This window comes from Solanum dulcamara, chromosome 2 (genome assembly GCF_947179165.1).
Source record: "Solanum dulcamara chromosome 2, daSolDulc1.2, whole genome shotgun sequence".
NCBI lineage: Eukaryota > Viridiplantae > Streptophyta > Magnoliopsida > Solanales > Solanaceae > Solanum > Solanum dulcamara.
In genome coordinates, this window is record NC_077238.1 from 389,152 (window position 1) to 399,551 (window position 10,400).

A 10,400-nucleotide genomic window follows, 5' to 3' on the forward strand; every position below is an offset into this window, starting at 1 on the left:
GTAACGACTTGGGGAACGACTCCAGTTGCCCTGGCAGCGCTATAGAGGGGTTAGGAGCATTTTATTGGCGACGCAATAGGAATTAGGCAATTTTGCCAGTTTTTCGTGTGTATTAGCGTAAGGATTTTTTAGGTGCCGGCGGTCCGGGTAGAATTTTCTTAGATTCTTCCATAGTAGTGTCCGTAACGACCTGGGGAATGACGTCAATAGCCCCGGCGGTACTATAGAGGGGTTTAGGACTATTTTATTGGCGACGCAATAGGAATTATGTGATTTTGCCAGTTTTTCGTGTGTGTTATCCCATGGAATATTTAGATGTCGGGGGGGTCCGGGTCGAATATTCTTGGATTTTTCCATAGTAGCATCCGTAACGACCTACAAAATGACTCCAGTAGCCCTGGCGGCGCTTTAGAGGGGTTTAGGAGCATTTTATTGGCGACGTAATAGGAATTAGGCGATTTTGCCTGTTTTTCGTGTGTGTTAGCCCCCAGATTTTTGAGGTGGCAGAGGTTCGAGTCAAATTTTCTTTGATTCTTCCATAGTAGTGTCTGTAACGACCTGGGAAACAACTCCAGTAGCCCCGACGGTGCTATAAAGGGATTTAGGAGCATTTTATTAGCGACGCAATAGGAATTAGGCAATTTTGCCAGTTTTTCATGTGTGTTAGCCCACAAAATTTTTATGTCCCGGGGGTACAGGTCGAATTATCTTCCATTTATCCATAGTAGCATCAGTAACGACCTTGGGAATGACTCTAGTAGCCCCGGTGGCACAATAGAGCTATTTAGGAGCATTTTATTGGCGACGCAATAGGAATTAGGCAATTTTGCCAGTTTTTTGTGTGTGTTAGCCCACTGATTTTTTAGGAGCCGAGGGTCTGGGTCGAATTTTCTTGGATTCTTCCATAGTTGCGTCCGTAACGACCTTAGAAATGACTCCAGTAGCCCCGGCAATGCTATAAAGGGGTTTAGGAGCATTTTATTGGCGACGCAATAGGAATTAGGCGATTATGCCAGTTTTTCTTGTGTGTTAGCCCATGGATTTTTTAGGTGTTGGGGTTACAGGTACAAAATTTTCGTAGATTCTTCAATAGTAGCATCCATAACGACCTAGAGAACGACTCCAGTAGCCCCGGCGATGCTTTAGAGTGGTTTAGGAGCATTTTATTGGCGATGCAATAGGAATTTGGCGATTTTACGAGATTTTCGTGTATGTTAGCCTACGGATTTTAAAGGTGCCAAGGGTTCGGGTCGAATTTTCTTGTATTCTTCCATAGTAGAATCCGTAATGACCTGGGAATGAATCAAGTAGCCTGAACAGTGCTTTAGAGGGGTTTAGGAGCATTTTATTGGCGATGCAATAGAAATTAGGCGATTTTGCAAGTTTTTCGTATATGTTAGCCCACGGATTTTTTATGTGCTGGGGGTGCGGGTCGATATTTCTTAGATTTTTCTATTGTAGCATCCGTAATGACCTGGGGAACGACTCCTGTAGCCCCAGTGGCATTTTAGAGGGGTTTAGGAGCATTTTGTTGGTGACGCAATAAGAATTAGGCGATTTTGCCAGTTTTTCTTGTGTGTTAGCCCACAGATTTTTTACGTGCTGGGGGTCCGTGTCAAATTTTTTTGGATTCTTTCATAGTAGCATCCGTAACAACATGGGGAACGACTCCAGTAGCACCGGCGGCGCTTTAGAGGGTTTAGGAGCATTTTATTGGTGACGCAATAGGAATTAGGCGATTTTGCTAGTTTTTCGTGTGTGTTAGCCCACAGATTTTTAGGTGCCTTGGGTTCGGGTCAAATTTTCTTGTATTCTTCCATAGTAGCATCCGTAATGACCTGGGAATGAATCCAGTAGCCTGAACATTGCTTTAGAGGGGTTTAGGAGCATTTTATTGGCGATGCAATAGAAATTAGGCGATTTTGCCAGTTTTTCGTGTGTGTTAGCCCACTTATTTTTTACGTGCTATGGATCCGGGTAGAGTTTTCTTGGATTCATCTATAGTAGCGTCCGTAACAACCTGGGGAAAAAACGACTCTAGTTGCCCGGCGGCGCTTTAGAGGGACTTAGGAGCATTTTATTGGCGACGCAATAGTAATTAGGCGATTTTGCCAGCTTTTCGTGTGTGTTAGCCCACAGATTTTTTACGTGCCGGGGGTCCGTGTCAAAATTTCTTGGATTCTTCCATAGTAGCGTCCGTAACAACATAGGAAATGACTCCAGTAGCACCGTCGGCGCTTTAGATGGTTTAGGAGCATTTTATTTGTGACGCAATAGGAATTAGGTGATTTTGCTAGTTTTTCGTGTTTGTTAGCCCACGGATTTTTTAGGTGCTTGGGGTGTGGTCAAATTTTCTTGGATTCTTCCATAGTAGCATCTGTAACGACCTGGGAACTAATCCAGTAGCCCGAACAGTGCTTTAGAGGGGTTTAGGAGCATTTTATTGGCGATGCAATAGGAATTAGGCGATTTTGCCAGTTTTTCGTGTGTGTTAGCCCACGGAATTTTTAGGTGCCGGGGGTCCAGATCGAATTTTTTTCCATTCTTCCATAGCAGCGTACATAACGACCTGGGAAATGACTCCAGTAGCCCCGACGGCGCTTTAGAGGGGTTAAGGAGCATTTTATTGGCAAAGCAATAGAAATTAGGCGATTTTGCTAGTTTTTCGTATGTGTTAGCCCACAGATGTTTTATGTGCTGGTGGTTCAGGTCAAATTTTTCTATTGTAGCATCCGTAATGACCTGGGGAACGACTCCTGTAGACCCGGTGGCATTTTAGAGGGGTTTAGGAGCATTTTATTGGTGACGCAATAGGAATTAAGCGATTTTGCCAGTGTTTCTTGTGTGTTAGCCTACAGATTTTTTATGTGCCGGGGGTCTGTGTCAAAATTTCTTGGATTCTTCCATAGTAACATCCGTAACAACATGGGGAACGACTCCAGTAGCACCGGCGGCGCTTTAGAGGTTTTAGGAGCATTTTGTTGGTGACGCAATAGGAATTAGGCGATTTTGCTAGTTTTTCATGTGTGTTAGCCCACAGATGTTTTAGGTGCCTGGGGTCCGGGTCAAATTTTCTTGTATTCTTCCATAGTAGCATCCATAATAACTTGGGAATGAATCCAGTAGCCTGAACAGTGCTTTAGAGGGGTTTAGGAGCATTTTATTGGCGATGCAATAGAAATTAGGTGATTTTGCCAGTTTTTCGTGTGTGTTAGCCCACGTATTTTTTACATGCTAGGGATCCAGGTCGAGTTTTCTTGGATTCATCCATAGTAGCGTCCGTAACGACCTGGGTAACGAACGACTTCAGTTACCCCGGCGGCGCTTTAGAGGGACTTAGGAGCATTTTATTGGCGACGCAATAGTAATTAGGTGATTTTGCCAGCTTTTCGTATGTGTTAGCCGACAGATTTTTTACGTGCCGGGGGTCCATGTCAAAATTTCTTGGATTCTTCCATAGTAGCGTCCATAACAACATAGGGAACGACTTCAGTAGCACCGTCGGCGCTTTAGAGGGTTTAGGAGCATTTTATTGGTGACGCAATAGGAATTAGGCAATTTTGCCAGTTTTTCGTGTGTGTTAGCCCACGGATTTTTTAGGTGCTCAGGGTCCGGGTCAAATCTTCTTGGATTATTCCATTGTAGCATCTGTAACGACCTGGGAACGAATACAGTACCCCAAACAGTGCTTTAGAGGGGTTTAGGAGGATTTTATTGGCGATGCAATAGGAATTTGGCTATTTTGCTAGTTTTTCGTGTGTGTTAGCCCACGGATTTTTTAGGTGCCGGGGGTCCAGATCGAATTTTCTTCCATTCTTCCATATCAGCGTACGTAACGACCTGGGAAACGACTCCAGTAGCCCCGGCGGCGCTTTAGAGGGGTTAAGGAGCATTTTATTGGCAAAGCAATAGAAATTAGGCGATTTTGCCAGTTTTTCGTATGTGTTAGCCCACCAATTTTTTATGTGCCGGTGGTTCAGGTCAAATTTTCTTGGATTCTTCTATAGTAGCATACGTAATGACCTGGTAAATGACTCAAGTAGCCCCGGTGGTGCTTTAGAGGGGTTAAGGAGCATTTTATTGGCGACGCAATATGAATTAGTCGATTTTGCTAGTTTTTCGTGTGTGTTAGCTACAAATTTTTTAGGTGCCAGGGGTTCGGGTCAAATTTTCTTGGATTCTTCCGTAGTAACATCCGTAACGACCTAGGAAACAACTCCAGTAGCCTCGGTGGCGCTTTAGAGGGTTTAGGAGCATGTTATTAGAGACGCAATAGGAATTAGGCAATTTTGCCAGTTTTTCATATATGTTAACCCATAGATTTTTTACGTGCCAGGGTCCGTGTCGAATATTTTTGGATTCTTCTATAGTAGTGTCCATAACGACCTGGGGAACGACTCTACTAGATCGGCGGTGCTTTAGAGTGGTTTAGGAGCATTTTATTGGCGATGCAATAGGAATTAGGCGATTTTGCAAGTTTTACGTGTGTGTTAGCCCACGGATGTTTTAGGTGCCAGGGGTCTAGGACGTATTTTCTTCCATTCTTCCATATTAGCGTCTGTAATGACCTGAGAAACGAGTCCAGTAGCCCCGGCGGCGCTTTAGAAGGGTTAAGGAGAATTTTATTGGCGAAGCAATAGGAATTAGGCGATTGTGCCAAAATTTTGTGTATATTAGCCCACAGATTTTTTAGCTGCCGGTGGTGCGGGTCGAATTTTATTGGATTTTTCCATTGTAGTGTCCCTAATGACTTGGGGAATGATTCTAGCAGCCCCGGCGGTGCTATAGAGTGGTTTAGGAGCATTTTATTGGCGATGCAATAGGAATTAGGCGATTTTGCTAGTTTTTCGTGTATGTTAGCCCACAGATTTTTTAGGTGCCCGGGGTGTGGGTCGAATTTTCTTGGATTCTTCCATTGTAGCATCCGTAACAACTTTGGAAACGACTCCAATAGGCCTGGCGGCGCTATAGAGGGGTTTAGGAGCATTTTATTGGCGACGGAATAGGAATTAGGCAATTTTGCCAGTTTTTCGTATGTATTAGCGTAATGATTTTTTAGGTTTCGGGGGTCTGGATTGAATTTTCTTGGATTCTGCCATAGTAGCATCCGTAACGACTTGGGGAACGACTCCTGCATCCTCCGCGACGCTATAGAGGGGTTTAGGAGCATTTTATTGGCGACGCAATAGGAATTAGGCGATTTTGCCAGTTTTTCTTGTGTGTTAGCCCATGGATATTTTAGGTGCCGGGGGTGCGGGTCAAATTGTTTCGTGGATTCTTCCATAGTAGCGTCCATAACGACCTGGACAACTACTCCAGTAGCCCCGTCGACGCTTTAGAGTGGTTTAGGAGCATTTTATTGGCGACACAATAGGAATTAGGCGATTTTATTAGTTTTTCGTGTGTTTTAGCCTACGTATTTTTTAGGTGCCTGGGGTCCGGGTCAAATTTTCTTCCTTTCTTCAATAGTAGCGTCCGTAACGACTTCAGAAACGACTCCAGTAGCCCCGCCAACGCTTTAGAGGGGTTAACGAGAATTTTATTGGCAAAGCAATAGGAATTAGGCAATTTTTCTAATTTTTCATGTGTGTTAGCCGACGAATTTTTTAGGTGCCGGGGGTTCGGATCAAACTTTCTTGGATTCTTCTATAGTTGCATCCGTAATGACTTGGGAATGACTCCAATAGCCCTGGTGGCGCTATAGAGGGGTTTAGGAGCATTTTATTGGCGATGCAATAGGAATTAGGCAATTTTGCAAGTTTTTCATGTGTGTTAGCCTACGGATTTTTTACGTGCCAGGGGTCCGAGTCAAGTTTTCTTGGATTCTTCTTTAGTAGCGTCCGTAACGACCTGGGGAACGACTCCAGTAGCCCCGACAGCGCTTCATAGGGGCTTAGTTGAATTTTATTAGCGACGCAATAGTAGTTAGGCGATTTTGCCAGCTTTTCGTATGTGTTAGCCCACAGATTTTTTTACATGATGGGGGTTCGTGGAAAAATTTCTTAGATTCTTCCATAGTAGCGTCCGTAACGACTTGGGGAATGAATCCAGTAGCAGCAGCGACGCTTTAGAGGGTTTAGGAGCATTTTATTGGCGATGCAATAGGAAGTAGACAATTTTGCTAGTTTTTCGTGTGTGTTAGCCCATGGATTTGTTAGGTGCCGGGGGTTCGGGTCAAATTTTCTTGGATTCTTCCATAGTAGCGTCCATAACGACCTGAGGAATGACTCCAGTAGCACCGGCAGTGCTTTAGAGGGTTAAGGATCATTTTCTTGGCGACGTAATAGGAATTAGGCGATTTTGCCATATTTTCGTGTGTGTTAGCCCATTGATTTTTTACGTGCCAGGGTTCCGTGTCAAATGTTCTTGGATTCTTCTATAGTAGCGTCCGTAATGACCTGGGGAACGACTCCAGTAGACCGGCTGCGCTATAGAGGGGTTTAGGAGCATTATATTGGAGACGCAATAGTAAGTAGGCGATTTTGCCAGTTTTTCGTGTGTGTTAGCCCACAGATTTTTTAGGTGCCAGGGGTTTGGGTCAATTTTTATTGGATTCTTCTATAGTAGCATCTGTAACGACTTGGGGAACCACTCCATTAGCCCCGGCAGCGCTATAGAGGGGTTTAGAAGCATTTTATTGGAGACGCAATAGGAATTAGGCAATTTTGTCAGTTTTTCGTGTGTATTAGCATAAGGATTTTTTAGGTGCCGAGGGTCCGGGTCGAATTTTCTTGGATTCTTCCATAGTAGCATCCGTAACGACCTAGGGAACGACTCCAGTAGTCCCGGTAGGCACTTTATAGGGGTTAGGAGCATTTTATTGGCGACGCAATAGGAATTAGGCGATTTTGCCAGTTTTTCATGTGTATTAACCCACGGATTCTTTACGTGCTAGGGGTCCGGGTCGACTTTTCTTGTATTTTTCCATAGTAGTGTGCGTAACGACCTGGTGAACGACTCTAGTAGCCCCGACGATGCTTTAGAGGGGCTTAGGAGCATTTTATTGGCGACGCAACAGTAATTAGGCGATTTTGCCAGCTTTTCGTGTGTGTTAGCCTAGAGATTTTTTACGTGCCGGAGGTCCGTGTCAAAATTTCTTAGATTCTTCCATAGTAGCCACCGTAACAACTTGGGGAACGACTCCAGTAGCACCGATGGTGCTTTAGAGGGTTTAGGAGCATTTTATTGGCGACGCAATAGGAATTAGGCAATTTTGCCAATTTTTCTTGTGTGTTAGCCCACGTATTTTTTAGGTGCCTAAGGTCTGGGTCAAATATTCTTGAATTCTTCCATAGTAGCATCAGTAACGACCTGGTAATGACTCCAGTAGACCCTGCAGCGCTTTAGAGGGGTTTAGGAGCATTTTATTGGCGACGCAATAGGAATTAGGCGATTTTGCTAGTTTTTCGTGTGTGTTAGCCCATGGATTTTTTAGGTGCCGGGGGTTCAGGTCGAATTTTCTTAAATTCTTCCATAGTAGCATCCATAATGACCTAGGGAAAAACTCCAGTAGACCTGGCGATGCTTTAGAGGGGTTTAGTAGCATTTTATTGGGGACACAATAGAATTAGGCTATTTTGCCAGTTTTTCGTGTGTGTTAGCCCACGGATGTTTTAGGTGCCAGGGGTCTGGGTCGAATTTTCTTCCATTCTTCTATAGTAGCGTCCGTAACGACCTGGAAACGACTCCATTAGTCCCGGCGGTGCATTAGAGGGGTTAAGGAGCATTTTATTGGTGAAGCAATAGGAATTAGGCGATTTTGCCAGATTTTTGGGTGTGTTAGCCCACGGATTTTTTAGGTGCCTAGGGTTCGGGTCAAATTTTCATTGATTCTTCTATAATAGCGTCCGTAACGACCTGGGGAACGACTCTAGTAACACCAGCGGTGCTTTAGAGGGGTTTAGGAGCATTTTATTGGCGACGCAATAGGAATTAGGCAATTTTGCCAGTTTTTCGTGTGTGTTAGCCCACGAATCATTTTGGTGCTGGGGTACGGGCCAAAGTTTCTATGATTCTTCCATAGTAGCGTCCGTAACTACCTGTGGAACGACTCTAGTAGCCCCAGCAGCGCTTTAGAGGGGTTTAGGAGCATTTAATTAGAGACGCAATAGGAATTAGGCGATTTTGATAGTTTTTTGTGTCTGTTAGCCCATGGATTTTTTACGTGCCAGGGGTCTGTGTCGAATTTTCTTGTATTCTTCTATAGTAGCATCCATAACGACCTGGGGAACGACTCCAGTAGCCCTGACGGCGCTATAGAGGAGTTTAGGAGCATTTTATTAGCGACGCAATAGGAATTAGGCAATTTTGCCAGTTTTTCATGTGTGTTAGCCCACATATTTTTAAGGTGTCGGGGGTCCAGGTAAATGTTTCTTAGATTCGGCCATAGTAGCGTCCGTAACGACCTGGGGAACGACTCCAGTAGCCCCGACGGCGCTTTAGAGTGGTTTAGGAGTATTTTATTAGCGACGCAATAGGAATTACGTGATTTTGCCAGTTCTTTGTATGTGTTAGCCCACAGATTATTTAGGTACCGGTGGTCCGAGTCGAAATTTCTTCCATTCTTCCATAGTAACTTCTGTAATGACCTGGTAAATGACTCAAATATCCCTTGAGGCGCATTGGAGGGGTTTAGGAGCATTTTATTGGCGACGCAATAGGAATTAGGCGATTTTGCCAGTTTTTCATTTGTGTTAGCCCACAAATATTTTAGGTGCCGGGGGTCCGGGTTAAAATTTCTTGAATTCTTCCATAGTAGCTTTCGTAATGACCTGGGGAACGACTCCAGCAGCCCCGGCGGCACTTTAGAGGCTTTAGGAGCATTTTATTAGCGACCCAATAGGAATTAAGCGATTTTGCCAGTTTTTCGTGTATGTTAGCCCATGGATTTTTTAGGTGCCGGGGGTTCAGGTCGAATTTTCTTAAATTCTTCCATAGTAGCATCCATAATGACCTAGGGAAAAACTCCAGTAGACCTGGCGATGCTTTAGAGGGGTTTAGTAGCATTTTATTGGGGACACAATAGAATTAGGCTATTTTGCCAGTTTTTCGTGTGTGTTAGCCCACGGATGTTTTAGGTGCCAGGGGTCTGGGTCGAATTTTCTTCCATTCTTCTATAGTAGCGTCCGTAACGACCTGGAAACGACTCCATTAGTCCCGGCGGTACATTAGAGGGGTTAAGGAGCATTTTATTGGCGAAGCAATAGGAATTAGGCGATTTTGCCAGATTTTTGGGTGTGTTAGCCCACGGATTTTTTAGGTGCCTAGGGTTCGGGTCAAATTTTCATTGATTCTTCTATAATAGCGTCCGTAACGACCTGGGGAACGACTCTAGTAACACCAGCGGTGCTTTAGAGGGGTTTAGGAGCATTTTATTGGCGACGCAATAGGAATTAGGCAATTTTGCCAGTTTTTCGTGTGTGTTAGCCCACGGATGTTTTAGGTGCCAGGGGTCTGGGTCGAATTTTCTTCCATTCTTCTATAGTAGCGTCCGTAACGACCTGGAAACGACTCCATTAGTCCTGGCGGTGCATTAGAGGGGTTAAGGAGCATTTTATTGGCGAAGCAATAGGAATTAGGCGATTTTGCCAGATTTTTGGGTGTGTTAGCCCACGGATTTTTTAGGTGCCTAGGGTTCGGGTCAAATTTTCATTGATTCTTCTATAATAGCGTCCGTAACGACCTGGGGAACGACTCTAGTAACACCAGCGGTGCTTTAGAGGGGTTTAGGAGCATTTTATTGGCGACGCAATAGGAATTAGGCAATTTTGCCAGTTTTTCGTGTGTGTTAGCCCACGAATCATTTTGGTGCTGGGGTACGGGCCAAAGTTTCTATGATTCTTCCATAGTAGCGTCTATAACTACCTGTGGAACGACTCTAGTAGCCCCAGCAGCGCTTTAGAGGGGTTTAGGAGCATTTAATTAGAGACGCAATAGGAATTAGGCGATTTTGATAGTTTTCGTGTCTGTTAGCCCATGGATTTTTTACGTGCCAGGGGTCTGTGTCGAATTTTCTTGTATTCTTCTATAGTAGCATCCATAACGACCTGGGGAACGACTCCAGTAGCCCTGACGGCGCTATAGAGGAGTTTAGGAGCATTTTATTAGCGACGCAATAGGAATTAGGCAATTTTGCCAGTTTTTCATGTGTGTTAGCCCACATATTTTTAAGGTGTCGGGGGTCCAGGTAAATGTTTCTTAGATTCGGCCATAGTAGCATCCGTAACGACCTGGGGAACGACTCCAGTAGCCCCGACGGCGCTTTAGAGTGGTTTAGGAGTATTTTATTAGCGACGCAATAGGAATTACGTGATTTTGCCAGTTCTTTGTATGTGTTAGCCCACAGATTATTTAGGTACCGGTGGTCCGAGTCGAAATTTCTTCCATTCTTCCATAGTAAC